At 43.7% G+C, this 23,321-nt stretch overlaps 1 protein-coding gene across 1 annotated transcript in view; it reads left to right on the forward strand.

Moving 5' to 3' along the window:
* VPS13B (vacuolar protein sorting 13 homolog B) overlaps window positions 1-23,321 on the forward strand; it is a 1,225,788-nt gene that overhangs the window by 1,004,417 nt on the left and 198,050 nt on the right. The window lies entirely within an intron of this gene.

Consider the following 23,321-nt stretch of genomic DNA (forward strand, 5'->3'; position numbering starts at 1 on the left):
ATATATTGCATAATTGTAAATAAAATGAAATCTATATTTCAATAGTTTTAAAGTGTAATACAAACTGGTGCATTTACAAGCTGAGTAGCGCAGGAAGTAGATATGATGTGACCTGTTTCTGTTCATGAATAGACATACAGAATGTCAGCGTTCACATAATCAGGTTATAGATTACATTTTAAGTATGTTTTTCCAAGAAGCACCTATTATGATTATGGGATTATGTCATTGGAAAGCAGTGCATCTTCTGTGTATCGTGAAAACTACTAAGTCAAAACAGACGTACAGGAAGAGGAACATGCTACTAGATTATTGATAAATCATAAAAGTAACATAACTTAAAGAAATTAATTCCAACCGTAGCTTTTATATCAATGATATGCAAGTTAACACATTTTATGTGAAAAGAAAAAAAATGATAAAATGTTAACAAATACAAAGAATTTTAAAAGGTGTAACAAAAAACTCAGTGGCCCAGATTTACTTATACTATATAATTGTTACACCATGTAAACCTAGACTAGATGGTGTAAGAATGCACCAGATTATTTATAGAGGCTCAGGCTGTTTGATAAATCTGTTAATTGTCTAAGTTTAGACCAACTATTAGTTGGCCTAAATTGTGCCAGTCTTGTGCCACATCCTAAAGTGTACATTTGACTTAGCAGCTTCAAATGTTTTTATCAGTCAGGGGACGAGTGTTCGGACTCCAATTGATGACAAGAACGAACGGTGAGAGATGCTTCTCTTTCTTCTTTTTTGTGTCTGAGACCAGGTTGCCCCATAGACTTAAATAATGCTGCGGTCCAGGTCATGTGACACAGAGCCAGGAGAGAACTTGCTAAAAGCGGACTTCTTCTAGCACAATCTCGTGATCAGTCGGGATCTGAACATTTAGACCTCAACCAAATCAAAACGTTCTCTCTATGACGTATAAAAAGTTTTTATTTTAAATGACAGGTACGCTTTAAGCAATACCTCCTTTTGCCAAAGCCATACCCTTTAGTCAGATGTTACTGAAAAAGTGTCTAAAGCTCATAGAAAATTCTTTGCACAGAATGTATGTATTTTTTTGTGGGGGGTTTATGCAAATTATGCCAATATTCACATTTGCTATAGAAAACCTTAGCCGATGGGCCTCAATCATTAACTGCTGTTACCCATAGCAACCAATCACATCGATTTTTTTAAATTTAATATTTATATTAGATTCCCAAGTTTAATGTCCCAGTGTTTACTTTGAACTAATACTGTATGACAGCAAAACCCAAACTAACAAGGAGTCACATGGCGGCACAATGACAGAGCCAAGAGGTGGCAGCAGCATGAGGAGACCATAATCTGGCAGAATGACACAGCCTGGAATTGGCGGCAGCAAGAGGAGACCATATAGTGGCTTGATGACACAGCCTGCAGCTCGCGGCAACATGAAGAGACCATAGGGCCTCACAATCCCTAAGATTAAAAGATGAATTTTAACATTTTAATTGAAGATTTATGGTAGCTAGTGCTACTATGAAAATGTGTAGGTAATGTCCCAGGCCCAGCAGCATCAGTAAACCATATAATGGCTGAATTACACCGCCTGCAGATCACGGCAGCATGAGTAGAACATATAGTGGCTGAATGGCACAGCCTGGAGTTGGCTGAAGCATGTGGAGACTATAAGGTGGCAGAATGAGAGAGCCTGGAGGTGGCAGCAGTAGCATCAGGAGTCCTGAAAGTGACCCGGTGACTGAGTGCTGCGGTGGGTGGCAATACCAGTACCCGTTGACGAAGGTGGGTGAAAAAAGGTCTGAGGCGGAGGAATGTTTGTAACTGGGAGCAGCGCCTTGAATCTGTTTGGCACTATCCATATTTGTGAAGTGTTGGTCTGGCACCATGGTCAATCCACTCTGATGCATCAGGCATTGGTGGGTGGAAATCTTGGCTGATCCAAGCCTGATTCATCTTCACAAAGGTAAGTCTCTCCACATTTTTAGTGGACAGACAAGTTTTCCTTGGGGTGACTATGGCCCTCGCCGCACTAAACACCCACTCTGATGGAACACTACTGGCCGGGCAGGACAGCTTTTCCAGGGCAAACTCTGCTAGTTGTGGCCACAAATCAAGTTTGGCTTCCCAGAAGTCCAGCGGATCTTCAAGGTGTGTTGGCATGGGCATGTCAAGGTATGCCACCACCTGCTGGTTCAAGTCCTTCTCCATGTCTACCTGCTGCTGATGAGCTGCTTAACTATGCTGGTGAAGAAAGGTACTTATAAGCAACTGTAGACTGGTGACAATTCGACATTCAATAAGAATGCAAGTGAGCATGCATCGTGCCATATGTGCAAGTGACTCAGAGGGACTCCCTGCCTCCATCTCCACTGCATACTGCCTTGTTGTGTTTAGGTCCTCTGCCTTGCCTTCCTCATAACCCTCTAGCTCCTCTGGCTGCTCCTGCTCCTCCTCTCCTGTCAGATGACTAGAAAATTTGCCCATTTAGCGAAACTCTGTCCCACCCCCTCCTCCTCCAGTTCAGCCCCCACAGGGCTCATGTGGCCGTGAGATGTAGGAGCCACGTCTCCATTGCCCTGACCAGCTATTGTTTCCAACACGTGGTGTAGGAAATAAAGCAGTGGAATGACGTCATTCATCCTGTAATCCTGGCGACTTACTAATAATGTGGTTTCCTCAAAGGGCCTGAGCAAAGGCAGGTGTCACATATGAGCTGCCACTGGTTGACATTGAAGTTACTCAGGGGAGTCGCCTTATCCGTTTGGATCATCAAGAAATCAGTGATGGCTTTTCTCTGTTCGTATAGTCGGTCTAACATATAGAGGGTGGAATTCCAACGTGTGGCAACGTCGCAAATCAGACTATGTTGGGGGATACCGTTCTGACGCTGCAGCTCAAGGAGGGTGTGCTTTACGGTGTACGAGTGGCTGAAGTGCATGCAAAGTTTCCTTCCCATTGTTAGGATGTCTTGCAAGTGGGGGTAACACTTCAGGAACCGCTTGACAACCAGATTGAACACGTGTTCTATGCAGGGCTCATGGCTCAGGCTTTCTTGTCGCAGCGCAGACAAGATTGTCTTCCTGTTGTCCTTCACCATGATTCCTATTGCCAGTTTTCGTCGAGTAAGCCATGCTCCGACTTCTTTATGAATTACTTTATCAGATCCTCCCCTGTGTGACTCCATTCGCCAAGGCAAACCATGTGAAGAACAGTGTGACCGCCGTGCCCTGCACACATGGTATGCTGAAGGGGCACTGAGACATGTCTGTGCAGTGGAGGCTGAGGACACGGTGGAGGATGAGGAGGCGGAGTCGTACACTGTCACAGGACCAATGGCCTGAGAGCGTGGAGGAGGAAGCAGCATGAACTGTCCAAGTTGGTGTTGTGGCTGTGCAGGAACCACATTCACCCAGTGTGCCATAAAGGACATGTATTTCCCTGACCATAGTTACAGCTCCAGATGTCGGCGCTGCCGTGCACTTTGGTACACACCAACAGGCTCAAGGACTGGCCCACCTTCTCTTCCACAAAATTGTGCAGGGCTGGTGCTGCCTTCTTTGTAAAGAAATGATGGCTTAGCACTCTCCACCTCAGCTCTGCACAAGCCATCAGAGTCCAGCACTTGAAAAAGGGGGGGACTGCAGCACCAGCCACTTGGACAGGAGCACATTCAACTTCTGCGTCGTCCGATGAGTGGGCACATACTGTTGGCTCTTGGACATGGCTTTGCCGATGGATTGTTGGCGGAGTGACTGACTAAAAGTAGGTGGAGCAGGAGCATCTGGAGCAACAGAAGAGGGTGTGATGCACAGCTCTTTGGCTGAGGTGGTGGAGCCTTGGCTGGCTTACAGATGGAGAGGTGTGCCACTGGGTGATGCAGCAGGCTGGACACTACATCGGAGCCACGGTTCTCCCAGGCTGCTTTATGGTGGCGCAGCATATGTTGATGCAGGGTTGTGGTGCCAACATTGGGAGCCTGGCCACGCTTCACCTTCTGCCCACACATTTTGCATGTGGCTATGTTAACCTCCTCCGGATGCTTGATGAAAAACTGCCACACTGCCGAGTCGCTGATTTTCCCACCAACAGTCCGCACTAATTGACTGCTACTGCTGCTGTCTCCAGAAACCCCTGTTCCACTACCTCCCTGGAAGGTAGGCTGACGCAAAACAGGTGGTCTCCCCCAGGCATGTTTGTCTCCAAAATTTCCACTTCTGCCACCATGCTGACTGCCAACCATGCTACCACCTTGCTGGCTCAGCTGCTGCCTCACGGGCAACCTGCAACCCTGTTCTCCTGATGATGATCAAGCCCCTTCTGCACCTGGCTCCCAGTTGCGATCAGCTTCTTCATAATCAACAATTGTCTGCACATCACTGATGTCCTCCTCAGGTTCCTCAACAGTGTCTGCTTCAGGACTCTGAATGATGGCAACACCGCCTCCCACCTACTTGCCCGCCTAGCAGAGGAAGCGGCAAATGTGTCCTTCACTTCTTGGCTGGGCAGTAGATGCTGACTGTCCTCTATTAGCTCGTCCTCACTGAATAGTGGAGCTGAACCGACAGCATAAGATACTTCTTTAGGGGAGGGAACAGCATAGGACAAAGGCAATGGGAGGACAGGGACTGCTCCTGGGCCATGCCAACTGAGGGTTGTGTCTGAGAAACCCACCGACTGTTGACAGGGGGTATCAGATGTCACTTGTGATGAAGTGGATGACCGTGTTAACCAATCGATGACGGTAGATGGGTTGCTGGTCAAAACACGACCGCTAGCTGATAACAGGAGCTTGACTCCACTCGCCCTTAGTCTGCTGTGAACTATTCCTGATGAATTTAGGCTTCTGCCACTCCTCTGTGCACATGCTGGCAGTTCTCTGCCTAACATACTTAGTGCATATATGAGGGGAGTACAATACGCTTCACTATGCTTAAAACAGTATTTGTCTAGAACAACAGCAGGTGTGTACTTTTGGCTGTCCGTTCACAGTATCTAGGCCCTTGACAGATTAACAGGTACAAAATAGTACACTACTTAGATGTAGGTATGCAGTATGCACTTATGAGGGCAGAAAAATGTGCAACAGTAAGCTTAAAAAAGTATTTGAGTGCAACACCAGTATGTGAGTACTTTTGCCTGTCCTTTCACAGTATCTATGCTGTTGACAGCTTAACAGGTACAAAATAGTACACTACTTAGATATAGGTATGTGGTATGCACTTATGCGGGCAGAAAAATGTTCTACAGTACGCTTAAAAAAGTATTTGAGTACAAAATAAAAATTTGAGTATTTGAGTGTAAAAATAAAAGTAAAAAAAAGTAAAAAATAAAAGTGAAAAAAAATTTCCCCCAATAAAGATGTAAATTGTCCCTTTTTCCCTATTTTACCACCAAAAAGTGTATTTGGTATCTCCGTGTGCTTAAATATCCAAACTATTAAAATATAATGTTAATTATCCCGTATGGTGAATGGCGTGAACGTAAAAACACAGAAGTCCGAAATTGCTGCTTTTTATAACATTTTATAATAAGAAAATTTATAAAAATGTATTAAAAGTTTTATATATGTGGTATCAAAAAAAGTACAGATCACGGTGCAAAAATTGAGCCTTCATACTGCCCTTATACAGAAAAATAAAAAATCTATAGGTTAGCAAAATAAAGGGATTTTAAATGCACTAATTTGGTTGAAAAGTTTGCAATTTTTTTAAGCGGTAAAATAAAATAAAAGTATGTAATCATGGGTATCATTTTAATTGTATTGACCTACAGAATAAAGAAAACATGTCTATTTTACCATAAATGTACAGCATGAAAACTAAACCTTCCAAAATTTAGTAAAATTGTGTTTTTCTGATCAATTTCCCCAGACAAATAGTGTTTTTTTGGTTGCGCCATACATTTTATGGTAAAATGAGTGATGTCATTACAAAGGACAAGTCTGTGGATGAAAGGACTAGTCTGTGGATGAAAATATAAGAGTTATGATTTTTAGAAGGTGAGGAGGAAAAAACGAAAACCTAAAAATAAAATTGTCCTTAAAGGGGTACTCCACCCCTAGACATCTTATCCCCTATCCAAAGGATAGGGGATAAGATGTCAGATCGCCGGGGTCCCGCTGCTGGGGACCCCGGGGATCGCTGCTGCAGCACCCCGCTATCATTACTGCGCAGAGCGAGATCGCTCTGCACGTAATGACGGGCAATACAGGGGCCGGAGCATCGTTACGTCACGGCTCCGCCCCCATCAATACAAGTCTATGGAAGGGGGCGCGGTGGTCGACACGCCCCCTGCCATAGACGTGCATTAAGGGGACGGGCCATGATGTCACGCTGCTCCGGCCCCTGTATCGCCCGTCATTACGCACAGAGCGAGTTGATGGCGGGGTACTGCAGCAGTGATCCCGGGGGTCCCCAGCAACGGGACCGCAGCGATCTAACATCTTGTCCCCTATCCTTTGGATAGGGGATAAGATGCCAGGGGCGGAGTACCCCTTTAAGGCCCAAATGGGCTGAGTCCTTAAGGGGTTAAAGTCCAAAGATGGTATAGTGGCAGTAACTGGGGTACATGCCAGGGAGGGGTGGCTGGGTGCAGGGCTGGAGCCGTTGGCACGACCGTGGGCGTAAGCAGGAGGGATGATGTGCCCCCGTCTCGCTGGCTGGACTCACTGTGTGCTGGTGTGCGCGCCTCCACACGTGGCTTGTGGAGCGCTGCCGCCACCATTGCCGACGAGGAAGTTTTCTGGCGGGGAGTGAGCGGGACCATCGGCTTATTTGTGCTCTGGATAAAATAACTCTCCATATAGTTGATGGCCTCTAGGAGAAACCGTGGAGGCTCTGAGGATGAGCTGATGAGCTGTGCCGTGCGCTATACTTACATGTAAGAGCCGGGAGGTGCGGGAGCTTTGCTAGCTGCGCCTAGCCAGGGAAGCACCGGAACCAGAAGTCTTATTTTATTTTATACATGGATGTTATTTGAATATTTGATCACTACATTTTTATTTCACTCTCTGACGTGGGCCGTGTCAGTTGAGATAGCATATGCATTTTTATACATATACTAATAAATGTAATCTTGTTTCAATATTACATGTGCCTTATATTTATAGACCTTGAGTGCTAGTTCTTTTGTCTTTCTTACCAAAAGTAAACACAATCATATGTGGTATCGCCACGTGCGTATATGTCCAAACTATTAAAATATATGATTATTTAAACCGCACAGTTCATGGCGTATACACGTAAAAAATCTAAAATACCATAGCCAAAAATTGCACATTTTTGGTCACTTCGTATACTATAAAAATTTTAATAAAAAACTATCAAAAAGTTCCATTAAAACAAAAATAAAAACTGCTAAAAACTACAGATCACAGTGCAAAAATTAAGCCCTCATATAGCCCTGTATGTTGAAAAATAAAAAAAAGTTATAGGGGCCAGAAGAGGCCAATTTTAGGCATACTAATTTTGCTGGATGTGGTTATAAGTTTTTTAATGTAGTAAAATAAAATATTACCTACATAAATTGGGTATCCTTGTAACTGTATGGACCTTTAGAATAAAGATTAGGTGATATTTTTATTAGAAAAGTGCACTGCGTAGGAATTAAAATTTAGAATATGGGGAGTTTTTTCTCAAATTCACACCACAAATATTTTTTTTTGTTTTGCTGTAGATTTTGTTATGAAATCATTGATATCCTTACTAAGTACAATTGGTGAAGCAAAAAACAAGTCCTTATATGGGTCTTTAGGTGAAAAATGTAATGCGTTATGATTTTTAGAAGGGTAGGAGGAAAAACAAAAGTGTAAAAACTAGATTGTGGTGAGCCATGGTGAATTGTTGGACCACTGGTTGTAGCGGTGTAGGTGGATGGGGCAGATGGTATTAACCCCAGGGGCAAGGTGTTATTAACCCCTAATGTTTGTGATGCCAGAGTGGCTTTTGGGTATCGGGAACCACCCAAATGATATCTCGCTATCCCAATGGCTAGGCAGTGAAATGAGAGTCCATGACCAGGTTATGTTAACAGAGGCTTTACTGAGGTCAGACAGTTTACTGAGGTCTCTACAGCTCGGCAAGAATCCCAGAGAGGTGGCCAGGAACGCAGAAGGACCTCGCAGCTTGCTGGGACTAGTTGTACTTGTAATAGACTTTAGATCAGGGGTCTCAAACTGGTGGCCCTCCAGATGTTGCAAAACTTCCGCCAGTTTGAGACCCCTGCTTAAGATAATTGACTTTAGGCTTGAATGGACTGTAGGTAGTGACAGCAGACATAGACTTGGCTTACTGGAAGTGACTGTAGATTTGAGGCCTTCCAGGTAGCTGGACACTAGCACTGAGACATCTGGTCTCCACTGTTCCTCAGCAAGAGTGATGGTAGAAGAGCCAAAAGAGGCAGATTGCAGCACCTCCCTTCCTTATAAAGGGGGGCTGTACTAGAAGCCCATAGGTCAAGCTGTGGGTCATGTGTTAAGCTGGTGCTCTCTGGGTAACATGTGATAACATCATGTGAACATATCATGTGACATCTCACAGGTCCTTTAGACAATTACATTAGTCTTCCAAAGGTGCTTTATGCTGTCTATACATTAATATACTGACTATACATATAGTACAATAAATAACATTAAAGTAACAGCAGGGGAGACATTGCAGAAGAGCCCCCAAGTCACTGAGGGACTCAACCTGACAGGGCCTAAGTGTATTGCAGGACCATGTCCTGTATTGAATCATTACAATATGAGTAAATTGACACCTAGCTCTTACCACCCCCTTGCAATATGGTCTATACTTAAAAAAAATCTCTGTAAAAGCTTGCCTATACACAGCCTGAGCTGTAAGATACCCTGCATTTCAGCTGACACTTATTTCTACCCATGTTTTTCTTATTTGATCCAAATCCAAATTGATCTTAAGAAGCTACTACATCTTTATAGGCCTTTATCTCAATTGCTATATTATTTCCATTCTCCATTCGGGCCTAGCTTCCAGCAAATATTTCACTTCTTCTCATTGTTATTTATGATGTAGCACAGCACACAGTGATACTTTGGAACAAGTGAATATTTGTTTGTTTGCACAGCTGTGTGCATTCTTCCGTGTATATGAGAAGTGTCCTGCTGGAAGTCAGTGCTGTAAAGCTGCACTCAGCTCTGGTCCTTTACAATTGTTTTCTGGGTGGATCTTGGTATTTATGGGCCATTCACCATTTTGGGGTTACCACCTTTTTCTACATATCATAGATATGACACTTAAATCTATAGGCCTCTATACCCATTAGTAAAAAGTTGGCCAAACTTACCAATTATGCTGAAACCAGCCGACCATCTAAGGGGTGTGTGTGCTTCCGGACTGAGAGAAGGATCGGGCATGTTGGATTTCAGCTGCCAAATCACTTTTGGTTTTCGGATATAATCCACCGTTGGACCTGCCGCTCGTATCTTATTTCCCCTCTCCTCAATCAGAACACATGGGCCAAGCTGAAGGTTTATATTTATAAATGAATGGTAGAGATTGCTCTTGGCTGAATTAATGTCCAGTCGACAGCTATTGAAGACGTTTGGACAAACAAGGAATCTCTATTTACCCATCTTAACACAGTGTTGTTACAGACAAATAGTATTTATTATTTCTACATTTTGTGTTATGAGTACATGGCTCTTAAAGAGTACCTATGATCAACTAAACTTTCCCCAATCCCCCTGCCCCAGCTGTCCCTGACTCTCACTAACACTATCCCTGTCGTTATTTTAGCTGAAAACAGCAGAAATACCTTATGTCCTGGTATCTCTGCTGCTCATGCTGCTGTCCATCTTTGAGAGAGGACGGGGGAGTGGCCCAGCAGGCGTGACGTCAGTTGATGCCTGGCCGGGCTCACTTCTGCCCTTCTTCCTCTATGCTGCGATCCCTCTCGGGAGCGCACATAGAGGCTCAAGCACAGTGTTTCCCAACCATGGTGCCTCCAGCTATTGCAAAACTACAACTACCAGCTGGTGGCACCATATTTGTGAAACATCAGACTAGCAGACGGTTCATGTAGGGCATGGGTGTCAAACATGCAGCCCGCGGGCCGCATGCGGCCCTCAATTAATATCTTTGCTCCCCGGCAAAGATGTTCATTGCTCTGGTCAGGGCCGGATCATCATTGGCGCTCCTGGAGCGCCTGCTCTGGGCCCAGTGCCTGCAGGGGGCCCCCGTCACATTCAGGGCATCCCTGTGTCCCGAAAAATCTTTTCAGGACACAAGGATGCCCCGGTTACCTCTCTGCGGCCTCGTGTTAACTTTAAAAACACAGGGGCCGTTGGTAGGTAGCGCACGCAGGGACGTCACTGACGTTCCGTGCGTGCACCCATAGGAGAAGAGCAGTGAGGAGGACGCGTGGGTATGGTAAGTCACCACTCACCAGCACGTCATCTTCAGTGTTCCGACCACCGCTCCTCCGGTACCGGGATCTACTGCTATGACCCATAGGCCATAGCAGTAGATCGTGACCCCAGACCGGAGGAGTGGTGGTCGGAAAACACTGAAGTGGGGCAGTAAACAGGCATACAGCCTCCAGCCATACACTGTATATGGCTGAAGGCTGTATGTCTGTGGGGGAACTGTACTGCACCTAATGTGGGGCAACTATACTGCACCTAATGTGGGGAACTATACGGCACCTAATGTGGGGAACTATACTGCACCTAATGTGGGGGAGCTGTACTGCACCTAATGTGGGGAACTATACTGTCAACCTAATGTGGAGGAACTGTACTTCACCTAATGTGGGGAACTATACTGCACCTAATGTGGGGAACTATACTGCACCTAATGTGGGGAAACTGTACTGCACCTAATGTGGGGGAGCTGTACTTCACCTAATGTGGGGAACTATACTGCCAACCTAATGTGGGGGAACTGTACTGCACCTAATGTGTGGGGAACTACTTCACCTAATGTGGGGGAACTATACTGCACCTAATGTGGGGGAACGGTACTGCACCTAATGTGGGGGAGCTGTACTGCACCTAATGTGGGGGAGCTGTACTGCACCTAATGTGGGGGAGCTGTACTGCACCTAATGTGGGGAACTATACTGCCAACCTAATGTGGGGAACTATACTGCCAACTTAATGTGGGGGAACTGTACTGCACCTAATGTGGGGATCTATACTGCACCTAATGTGGGGAACTATACTGCACCTAATGTGGGGGAACTGTACTGCACCTAATGTGGGGGAGCTGTACTGCACCTAATGTGGGGAAATTACTGCACCTAATGTGGGGGAGCTGTACTGCACCTAATGTGGGGAACTATACTGCACCTAATGTGGGGGAACTATACTGCACTTAATGTGGGGGAACTGTACTGCACCTAATGTGGGGGAGCTGTACCGCACCTAATGTGGGGAACTATGCTGCCAACCTAATGTGGGGAAACTGTACTGCACCTAATGTGGGGATCTATACTGCACCTAATGTGGGGGAACTGTACTGCACCTAATGTGGGGGAACTGTACTGCACCTAATGTGGGGGAGCTGTACTGCACCTAATGTGGGGGAGCTGTACTGCACCTTATGTGGGGAACTATACTGCACACCTAATGTGGGGAAACTATACTGCACACCTAATATGGGGGAACTACAACCTAATGTAGGGGAACTACAACACAATGTGGGGGAACTATACTGCCAACCTAATTTGGGGTAACTGTACTGTACCTAATGTGTGGAACTATACTGCCAACCTAATGTGGGGGAACTGTACTGCACCTAATGTGGGGGAACGGTACTGCACAGTCTTGTGCAGGGGGCAGGGTCTTGTGCGGGGGGACATGGGGTCTTGTGCAAAGGGGGGCATGGGGTCTTGTGCAAAGGGGGCATGGGGTTTTGTGCAAAGGGGGGCATGGGGTCTTGTGCAAAGGGGGTATGGAGTGTTGTACAAAAGGGACATGGGGTCTTGTGAAAGAGGGTCATGGAGTCTTATGAAGGGGGTCATGAGTGGTTGTGCAGGGGGCATGGGGTCTTGTGTAGGGTGGGCATTGGGTCTTGTGTAGAGGGCATAAAATGTTGTGCAGGGGGGCATGGGGTGTTGTGCAGGGAGGGCATGTTTTTTTTTTATGCGGCCCACATAAACTTAAACCTTGTTTTTTTGGCCCATGTTTGAGTTTGACATGCTTGATGTAGGGAGACCCCTAGTCGTGGGTTTCTCAAATAGCAATTACACATAAAAATTTAATTTATTAAATACATTTAGGAAGTTGTTAAGAATACCTCTCTCTACAATATATAAAAAGTTTTTTTGATCACAGGTACTCTTTAAAGTCTTCAAGAAATTGGTCAGCTACAATTCCTTTTCCAAACTGCTGACTGTTAGATGCTGTTATCACAGGGTGGCACATGGTACCTTTCATATATCTATCTGTGCTTTATTCTCTGGTGCAAAGAGCAAAAGAGGCTTACCCAATCATCTGAAGAGCACAGGACTGGAATGCCTCCTTGCTCACCTCTTATCTTGAGAGACAAGACAGACTAACAGATCACTATGAGATTAGGTGGCGTGCTGCCAAAAGAAGTATTTAAAGGAGGAAAATGGGTGAGCTGTGGAGTAAGAATATAGGTAGAGAGAGTGCAGAAAGGCAAGGTAATTTAGTATTTTCCTTAATCTCCTGTATTTATTGGGGTATACCACGCACCGGCCTATTACACGCACCCTTATTTTTCCAAGGAAATTTGAGTAAATGTTTTTTTTTTTTATCCAAATATCCTTGTTAAAATTAGTGTGTGTGTGTGTGTGTGTGTGTGGGTATATACCCTGATAAACTGTTTCTGGCTGCAGAAGCCGTCCTGAGCTGTCACTGTGCGCTGTGCACTGACAGTGACGTCGCGTTGAGGACCTCACTTGTCATTGTGCACAGCAACAGTGCAGGACGCCGCCGGAGCTTGAAGGAGCGCGGTCCCACGGAAAGGCAACTATAAAACCGGGGATGGGGGAGGGAATCAGGCAGCGGCGGCGGGACTCTGGCCCCAGGGCAGGCAACTATAAAACCGGGGTCATGACTACAGGGTCGGAGTTTCGTTAAATCACAGCTCCGCCCCCTTGTGACATCACGTCCCACCTCCTCAATGCAAGTCTATGGGAGGGGGCGTGACATGCCCCAGGGTACTAATTTGCATAAAAAGAAAAAGAGAATTGCGGCGGAACGTCCGGGGCAAATCTGGACGCCATTAATATCGTTATGATCTGCATCACCCATACTACAAGCCTGTGTGACAGCTTTAGTATGGGTGATACTGCTGACAAGGGTCAATTCACACGGCAGTATCATTTTTTAAAATATATTTATATTAAGCAATTTTATCTAATACAAAACTGAGAAAAATCAGGCACAATGAAATAGAACAACATAAAAGACAACAAAACTGAGCAAATCAAAGTCCCAGGTAGTGAAGCAACAGTCCCGAACAGGCCATCTCTGGATGTAGGTAAAGTCCTTGGCATTCTGTGAAGGCATCCCAATACACCTCTCTCTCCCAGTGCGATCCACATAAAAACAAGGCAATGGAAAAGAAACATAATAAACAATGGCAGAATCTCTACATAGACTCCCAGGGCATCAAAGAAGTAAACCCAATAGTGGGAAAGTTGAAGCAGTTAGTCATCAGGTAATCACATGGCTCCCTGAGTGCCCTTCAGGGATTCGAGATTATGCCACATAATGTGTCTGAAAAGACGGACTATGTCAGCAATCCCCCGAGAGTCGAAGTGAGTCACAATAAAAGATTGCCACGTCTGAAAAAAACTTAGTACCGGAGTTTCAATGCCGTTCGGCATCCAGTCTGTCTACACCCAGAAAGACTTTCACTTGTGACACCAGCATTAGGATGTCTGTGCGTCTAACCATTTCGCTAAAAGGCACAAGCGTTACCAAAAGCACCATGTGGATAAAACCGGGAACACTCCCTCCCCTCCCCTGCTCCTCCTCTGGTGGGCGCAATTGATGGAATAATAGAGATTGGGGCGTGAACAGAAGGAGCACTCTCCAATGACCTCGGATATAATCTCGCACCAACCACCAGTAGTCACCTGTGAAAGGGCATTCCCAAACCCTGTGATACAAATTCGTTAGTAGGGCATTACACTTGGGGCAGCAAGTAATTCTATCTGGGAAAGTAGGTGAGGGGAAAATGTTGAAACCATACAATGCAGCATGAGACATTTTAAAATAAGTCTCTCTCTATCTTTCATTAATAACGTGTTTACAAACCGCCCGCTAAAATAGTGGTGTGAATGGCAGCGTCACCCATCCATCTCTCCCAAGTAGTAAAGACTTTTTTAGAATCCAATTTGAGGAAACGAGCACGGAAGGCTAAGTAGAGCGAAGATATACAAATCCCACTCACACGGACGTGTTTTGCTGCAGATTTTCCGCAGTTGATTTTGTTAGCCGTTGACTTAAATGGATGTCAAAATCTGCAGCTAAATACGCAGCAAAATCTGTATGTGTGAACATAGCCTAAAGAGAACAACTATCTCCATACAAGGGACAGATGGTTAGTTGATTCTTATAGTGATTTTTCTAGCCATTCAGATTGTAAACTCCAAAATCCAACCATCTTTACATCTCTACAAATGTCTGACCACCACTTTAACCAAATATATTGCCCGCTTTTACCTTTGTCTTTATTTTGGCATGATTTCACAAGTCTAACGATAAATTAACGATTTTGGAGCATCTTTTTTTTTTTTTTTCAAAAAATCTTTGTTTATTGAAAGTTATATTAGGTTTACAACTTAACAAGTGGAAGAAAAACACAAACAGAGCACATAATAAATCTAATTGTTTTTTGAGCCATAGACAGCTGAAAAGAAGACCTTGCTGAAGTATATGGGCAAAAAATTTCTTCTGTAAAATTTTTCCACATTGGGACATTGTTTGAGCCATAAAATGACTGTTTTAAGACTGGGTGCGAACATAGCCTGAGAATATGTAGGGAAAATAAAGGGAATGATAATATTGAATTGTCTTTTGGATCCAAACCTACTGTTTAAATTAAAGGGGTATTCCAGGAATTTTTTTTATTTGACTATGCTACAGGGGCTGTTAAGTTAGTGTAGTTCATAATATAGTGTCTGTACCTGTGTGTGACGGTTTTCTCACAATTCTTCTGTGATTTTCACCCCAATATTTATTTTTAACAGCATACAAATTGACTGTTGTCTCAGATTTTTCCCAGCTTGCAATGCCGCCGAGACCTGACTCACTAGTCAGCTGATGACAGGGAGCCTGTCTGCCTCAATGGGTGGATGCAGCTAATTTATGTTTCAATGGGTGGCAGATGTGTGGGAGGGAGGAAAATGGAATTGTGGGATTAGTAGTCAAAAAAAGAAAAGTCAAACAGGAAATACAAGTTCACAAAAAGCTAGCCACAGTGTTATGGTAATCTCATAACATAGCCATTTAGCCCCAGGACAAGCACAGATCCTTCCTAAGCATGTCCATTACTGTCTGCCAGGTACGTACTAAAATTACCTTTTAAAATATCATTAAAAGGTCCACGATCCAGTAATCCCTTTTAACTAACATTGCTGTTAAAGGCATACTCCGGTGGAAAACTTTTTTTTTTTAAATCAACTGGTGCCAGAAAGTTAAACAGATTTGTAAATTACTTCTATAAAAAAATGTTTAATCCTTCCAGTACTTATTAGCTGATGAATACTACAGAGGAAATTCTTTTCTTTTCGGAACACAGAGCTCTCTGCTGACATCAGGAGCACAGTGCTCTCTGTTGACATCTCTGTCCATTTTAGGAACTGTCCAGAGCAGCATATGTTTGCTATGGGGATTTCCTTTTACACTGGACAGTTCCTAAAATGGACAGAGATGTCAGCAGAGAGCACTGTGCTCGTGATTCAGCAGAGAGCTCTGTGTTCCAAAAAGAAAAGAATTTCCTCTGTAGTATTCAGAAGCTAATAAGTACTAGAAGGATTAAGATTTTTTAATAAAAGTAATTTACAAATCTGTTTAACTTTCTTGCACCAGTTGATATAAAAAAAAAAGTTTTCCACCCGAGTACCCCTTTAACATCAGCAAAATGTCCACCCAATGGGATTAAATTATCGAGGAAAGATCATACATGTAAAGGTACTTAGAATATATAATATTTGATACACTCCTGACCTCAGTATCTGAGGAAAGGGATATAGAAGTAATTATTTCAGTAGACTTAAAAGTAGGAAGACAATGTAATAGAGCAGCAGGAAACGCTAGCAGAATGCTTGGATGTATAGGGAGAGGTATAAGCAGTAGAAAGAGAGAAGTGCTCATGACACTGTACAGAACACTTGGAGTATTGTGCAAAGTACTGGAGGCCGTATCTCCAGAAGGATATGGATACTCTAGAGAGAGTTCAGAGAAGATACTAAACTAGTACATGGATTGCAGGACAAAACTTACCAGGAAAGGTTAAAGGACCTTAACATGTATAGCTTAGAAGAAAGAAGAGACAGAGGGGATATGATAGAGACTTTTTAATACATAAAGGGAATCAACACGGTAAAGGAGGAGAGTACAGTGGTCCCTCAACATACGATGGTAATTCGTTCCAAACGACCCATCGTTTGTCGAATCCATCATATGTTGAGGGATTCGTGCAATGTAAAAAGTGCATTTAATACTCACCTGTCCCCGCCGCTCCGGACTGTGTCCTCACCGCTCCCGATTATGTCCCGCTGCTCCGGCATCTTCTTCGGGATCCTCTGGCTTCTTTCGCATCTTCTCCGGTGTCCGGGCCTCGCTTTCTGGTGACGTTATTACGTTTTTGCGCCGGGAAGGCATGCGCAGCGACGTAATAACGATGTCGGAAAGAGAGGCCCGGACTCTGGAGAAGATGCAGTAGACGCCGGAGGATCGCAAAGTGGACCCGGAGCAGCGGGGATAGGTAAGTGAACCTGTCCGGGATGCTTAAACTGGTATCCAACAGCAGCTTAAGCATTTTGCGCTGTTGGATAGCCGTTAATGCGATGACCCCGACATATAAAAGCATCGCATGTCGATGCTGACATCGACATACGGTGGCCTCTGAGAGGCCATCGTATGTCTATTTGATCATATGTCGGGGCCATCGCATGTCGGGGGGTTACTGTATATTTAAAAGAAGAAAAACTACCACAAGAGGACATACTTTTAAACCTTTGCCCCTCTAATTTAAAACTAACATCAGGAAGTATTAGAGAGTAGTGGATGCATGGAATAGCCTTCCTGCAGAAGTGGCCGCTGCAAATACAGTGAAGGAGTTTAGGCATTAATGAGATAAGCCTAAGACTATCCTTCATATAAGATAGGGCCTGGGACTATTGATAGGATTCAGATTATTGGGCGGACTAGATGGGCCAAATGGTTCTTATCTCCGAACACATTCTATGTTTCTATAAGATAAGGAACTTTTGCATATACAGTGAAACATTCATTACTATTCTCACAGGCTAGATTTGCTGCAGACTTTCCAAAGCAAATCAAAGTAAATGTGGTTTTTTTTTGTGTGTTTTTTTGTTTACTTGTTATTTCTAAAAATATATATATATTGTTCATTTAATGTTTTAATAGTCATACAAATCTCTATAGATGAGTATGGACTACAATTGTGAAGTACTGCTCCTGTCTCCAGAGACCATGGAGGGACAAAGGAAATGTATACAAAGACTTATCAGTTTTTATATTATTACTATCTTGCCTTGTCTAAGCCTACAGCAATACAGTGAAGCTGCCATTAAATTGCATGCCCTCTAATGTTTATAAAATGACTCTGCTAGTAAAACACAGTAAAACTAACAAGGGATCTGCAAAAAAAACTGGAAATGTTAGTCTATTCTCTGCTTTAGTGGACAGTGTGAAAACTGGTATTATATATAAATATCTATATATATATATATATAATACTCAACGTGTATGTGTGTATGTATGTATGTTCCACAAAAACTTTCAAACGGATAAAGATATTAACATGAAACTTGGCACACATGTTACTTATATGTCAACAACAAACATAGGATAGGTAATTTAACCCTTACTCACCCCCATTTGCCAGGGGCGGGGCTTATATTTAAAGTCCCATACAAGTCAATGGGAAATATATGTTACTGCATAACTTCCAAACAGCTGGAGATATTTCTATAATACTTGGTCACATGTTACTTATATGTCCACTTAAAATATAGGATAGTTAATTTAACCCTTAACTACCCCCATTTGTGAGGGTCAGTTTTTTTTTTTTTTAAAGTCCCGTGCAAATCAATGGGAAATGTATGTTCCCATCTAATTTCCGTTAGGCTGGAGCTATTTCATTACCTGGTACACATACAGTGGTCCCTCAACATACGATGGTAATTCGTTCCAAACGACCCATCGTTTGTCGAATCCATCTTATGTTGAGGGATTCGTGCAATGTAAAGTATAGGAAGCTGTACTCACCTGTCCCCGCCGCTCACGATGGTGTCCCCGGGCCTCCGCTGGGCTCTCCTGGTCTTCTCCGGTTCTCCGCTGTCTTCTTCGGTCCTCTGCTGTCTTCCGCAAGGCCTTACTGGGCCTGCGTAGCGACGTCATTAGGCCGCTGCGTACGCCATTCCTATTGGATGACATGCGCAGCAGCGTATTGATGTCATCGGAGAGGGCCGAGAAGACACCGGAAGACCAGCGCTGGACCTGGAGGGCACCTCGGAGCATCGTGGAGGGGTAAGTAATACTTACCGCACCACACGGGGAACATTAAGCTGCTATCCGGCAGCAGCTTAAGCATTTTGCGCTGCCGGATAGCACCTAATGCGATGGCCCCGACATAAAAAAGCATTGTATGTCGATGCTGACATCGACATGCGATGGCCTCTGAGAGGCCATCATATGTCGGGGCCATCGTAGGTCGGGGGGTCACTGTATTACGAGTCAGGATATGAGGACGGGATATGAGGCGGAGATATGAGGTCGGGATAGGAGGTCTGGTAGGATGTCTGGATAGGAGGTGGGGATAGGAGGACAGGATAGGAGGTCAGGATAGGATGTCAGGATAGGAGGTCGGTATAGGAGGATAAGATAGGAGGACGGGATATGAGGACGGAATAGGAGGTCTGGATAGGAAGTTGGGATAGGAGGTCTGGATAGGAAGTTGGAATAGGAGGTCGAGATAGGAGGACGGGATAGGAGGTCAAGATAGGAGGTCGAGATATGAGGACGGGAAAGGAGGTCAGGATAGGAGGTCAGGATAGGAGGACTGGATAGGAGGACTGGATAGGAGGTCTGGATAGGAGGTCTGGATAGGAGGTCTGGATAGGAGGTCTGGATAGGAGGTCTGGATAGGAGGTCGAGATAGGAGGTCGAGATAGGAGGTCGAGATATGAGGACAGGATAGGTCGTCGGGATAGGAGGACGGGATAGGAGGTCGGGATAGGAGGTCGAGATAGGAGGACGGGATAGGAGGTCGTGTTAGGAGGTCGGGATAGGAGGACGGTATAGGAGGTCCTGGACAGGAGGTCGAGATAGGAGGTCGGGATGTGGGGTCGGGATATGACAACACTATATGAGGACTGCATATGAAGTCAAAAGCTTCCTCCTTTGTTTATTTTCCTCCCCAAAAAGGATTAGGAAGGAAAAACCGGGCAACGCCGGGTACTCAGCTAGTATATTTTAAAAAAGGCAAGGGTGGAACAGCACTTCACAGATCCACTGAGTCAGATGCAAGAAGCGATAGCCCGGGTCAAGGGCTTTCATATAATTCCAATAAAACAAGTAGGTTGCTGCAGCACACTTGTAGTGAAAAAAGTAGCTTTAATCCATCAAAATCAAAGTGTAAAATGTAACGTTTCAGCTGCCCATGCAGCCTTTTTCAAGCATCAGTACAAGTGACCCAAATTCATGGTATATAACATGTGAAACCCAATTCATAATTAGTTACAATCAATCAAACAATTGTGTATAAAAATATACATAATACGTGATCAGTTCTTAAAAGTGTAGTAAGAAGAGAGCATACATAAAGTACAGGGTTAAAGTGTAGCTCCCACCAAGTACTATATAATCTAATATGTCCCTACCTAGTAGTAATCTAGCCGCAACCCCATACCTGGCTTCAAATTTTTTTTTAATCGCTTTAATAGAGCAGATTTAGTGCTTCTAAATCTGCTCTATAAAGCAGGGCAGGAAGCAGCACTTCCCAGCAGGCGTGACGTCACTGATGCCTTGCTGGGCGCTTGCTTTCGTCCTCACATCGTCTATGCATGAGTGTTTTATTTATCTAATAGGGTGCCTCCAGCTGTTTCCCAACTACAACTCCCAGCATGCCATGATTGCTATTAGCTGTCAGGCCATGCTCAGAATTGTAGTTGTGAAACAGCTGGAGGTACCCTATTGTCTAATGTCATAGTGTCACAAGCATGCCTCCCGCGAGCGCGAGCGCTACCATCACCACTATTGGGGTCCCTGTGCCCACTAGCGGTGTCAAATGTGCCCCCCGCGAGCGCTACCATCACCGCTAGCAGGGTCCCTGTGCCCACTAGCGGTGTCAAATATGCCCCCCACAAGCGCTACCATCACGTTAGCCCTATGCTATTTGCTTAGTGCTGCGCCTGCGTGGCTGAATTTAAAAGTGATTTTAAACTTGTTTAAAATCACTTTTTTTTATTAAAGTATATTAGAGATATGTTGTAGTACTTAAGTACTACAACATATGATTTTTCGTACTTAATGACAGTGCCCATTTAAGGATACTGATCCAAAGTAACAAGTCATACAGTATTTAAGTGGAAGAGGATATACAATCTAAAATATGACAGTACAGGTGTTATTAATAAAATCACTGACAATCATCGGCGCGGCAGCCACGGTTGCACTCATCTATGTAAATAAAAACCATAGGTCTCGCGCATGCTCAGTATAACACTTGATATTGCAGTGGCAATGTTAGTGATGGGGAGAACCCAAAACTACCCAGAAAAATGAAATGAGAGGGGGGGGGGGGGAGAAATAAACGATAAGGAAGAGAAACAAATGAAGAAATAAGGGAAAAAAACAAATACAAATTTAATAAAAATGAAACTCAATAATTATCTAGGGGCAAAATGATAATAGAACAAAAGAATAAGGGCATAAAAATATCAGAAATATATGCCCTAATTTAAAGGGCAATATCCAGACTAATATACAATCCAAAATATAACTACTGTTATGTTAACTTCAACTCCCCATTCACATATATCTTGTACAATCAACCATCATGGAACGATTTGTACCCCCATCCTGATATCTTGTCATGTAGGACCCCAACCCCACAGGCCTCCATGTCCATCTATTGGTTACCAGGAGATAAGACTTCGAATCACTTCAGGTCTCTCAACCAGGTTGGGGAACACCACAATCCAAGCATGTACCATTACTGTCAAGTGGGGATGCTCCCCATGTGTCCATTCTCGCTACATTATTCAAATGAAATTAATCATGTAGCGGGGAGTAACAACTGCAGTAAAAAAGTATTAGTGAAGGTAATGGGTTTTAAATCCAACAAAAAAAATTATAAAGCAAATTAGGTCAAATAAGACAGATTAAATAGAAATAAACAGAAATAAACTATATTAAAATAGAAAAATATTTTATTATACATATAAAAGAAAATGGCAAAGGCATAATTAGATCCAGTATCTAAATAAATGAATGAAGCAAAGATTATGAATAGCTCAGAGTATTGCATCTCAGTTGGTACTCATCATCTATATATCGTCAATAATAGATATATTTGCTCTTTGTGTGTCAACTAAAAAATTGTAGCCAAAAGACATTAAAGTGCAACTGTGTACACCATCGCCAATCTGAAAGAAAAAAGAAAAAATACAATGTCAAACATAAAATAACTTGTAAAAGGTCACAAATATACTTTCATATCTGGGGGAGACAAAATAGATAATGTATACAATTAGGCCCTATAAATTTGTGGATTAGCCGTGAAATTAACTTTCAACTCCTGTGGTTGTAGGGTCTGGAACTCAATCATCCACTTTAATTCAAGACGTCTTAGTTTGTTGTTCCTGTCAACACCACGTTTAAGTGGAGGGACCTGATTTAACAGAATAAACTTCAAATCTCTCTCAGTATGTTCAACTTCAGCAAAGTGTCTAGACACAGGAAGGTCTAGCTTACCCTTTTGGATAGAGTATCGATGTTGGTTTAGTCTAGTCTTTGCATCCCATGTGGTCTCTCCCACATATGAGACCACATAGGCACACCAAGGCATAGACCCCATGACTGGATGTACATGTCAGATAGTGTTTCAGTCGGTATTTCTTTCCATGTTTTTAACAGACAGGTATTTTTGGGGGTTACTTTTCAATGAGTCATCTGACTTACCAATTGCTCTTTTAAATTGGGGGGGGGGCTTCTGTAGGCCAACAGCGGGGGGGGGGGGGGGTTGAACTCAGAAATCTGGGGAAAACTGGTACTCAGGAGTCTCCAATGTTTCCTGAGTACAGGAAATCCGTCCAGAGAAACAGTTGTAAGTGGATACAAAAGTGGCTCGGGGGTTGTAGATAGAGAGTTAGAGGTTAGAATCCGTTCATGTCGATCCATTGCCATAACTTTTGTCTTGCTGTCTACCAATAATTTACATGGGTACCCCCTGTTAGCAAAGTTCTTGTCCAGAGCTGGACCTATCTTGTCATCCATATCAGTGATCCTCCTCGCCCTCATCATTTGAGGAAGAGAGTGCACCATTGGGCGTGGATGACAGCTCTTATAATGTAGGACTGCGTTGGTGTCTGTGGGTTTAACATAGAGACTGCTCGACAGTCTACCATTTTTGATATGTACCATAGTGTTCAAAAAATGTACACTTTCTGATGACATGGTCAGGGTGAATTTAGTGTGTTCATTGACTGTATTAAGGTACCTGTGGAACTGTTATAACTCTTCCACAGTACCAGTCCAAATTAAAAACACATCATCAATACATCTCCACCACCCCAGCACATGGCTGGAGTGTTGGAATATATATACAGACTCCTAGCAGACTTCGAGCATGCCCGCTACCTGAAGGTAGAACTCCTCATTGAAGTGGAAATAGTTGTTCTGCAATACCAATTCCAACAGAGTGACAATAAATGAAGTTTTATTTTGTGAAAATGCTCCGCTGATGGTCTTTCTAACTGCCTGTATACCGCCATCGTGTGGGATGGAGGTATACATACTCACCACATCCAGTTCCCTCAGGAACCTCTATATCTGCAATTTTCTTCTGAAAATCAGCAGTGTCTTGAATATATGAACAAGCCTGTACTGCAAATGGGTGTAACAATTGGTCAATAAA

This window comes from Hyla sarda, chromosome 5 (genome assembly GCF_029499605.1).
Source record: "Hyla sarda isolate aHylSar1 chromosome 5, aHylSar1.hap1, whole genome shotgun sequence".
Lineage (NCBI taxonomy): Eukaryota > Metazoa > Chordata > Amphibia > Anura > Hylidae > Hyla > Hyla sarda.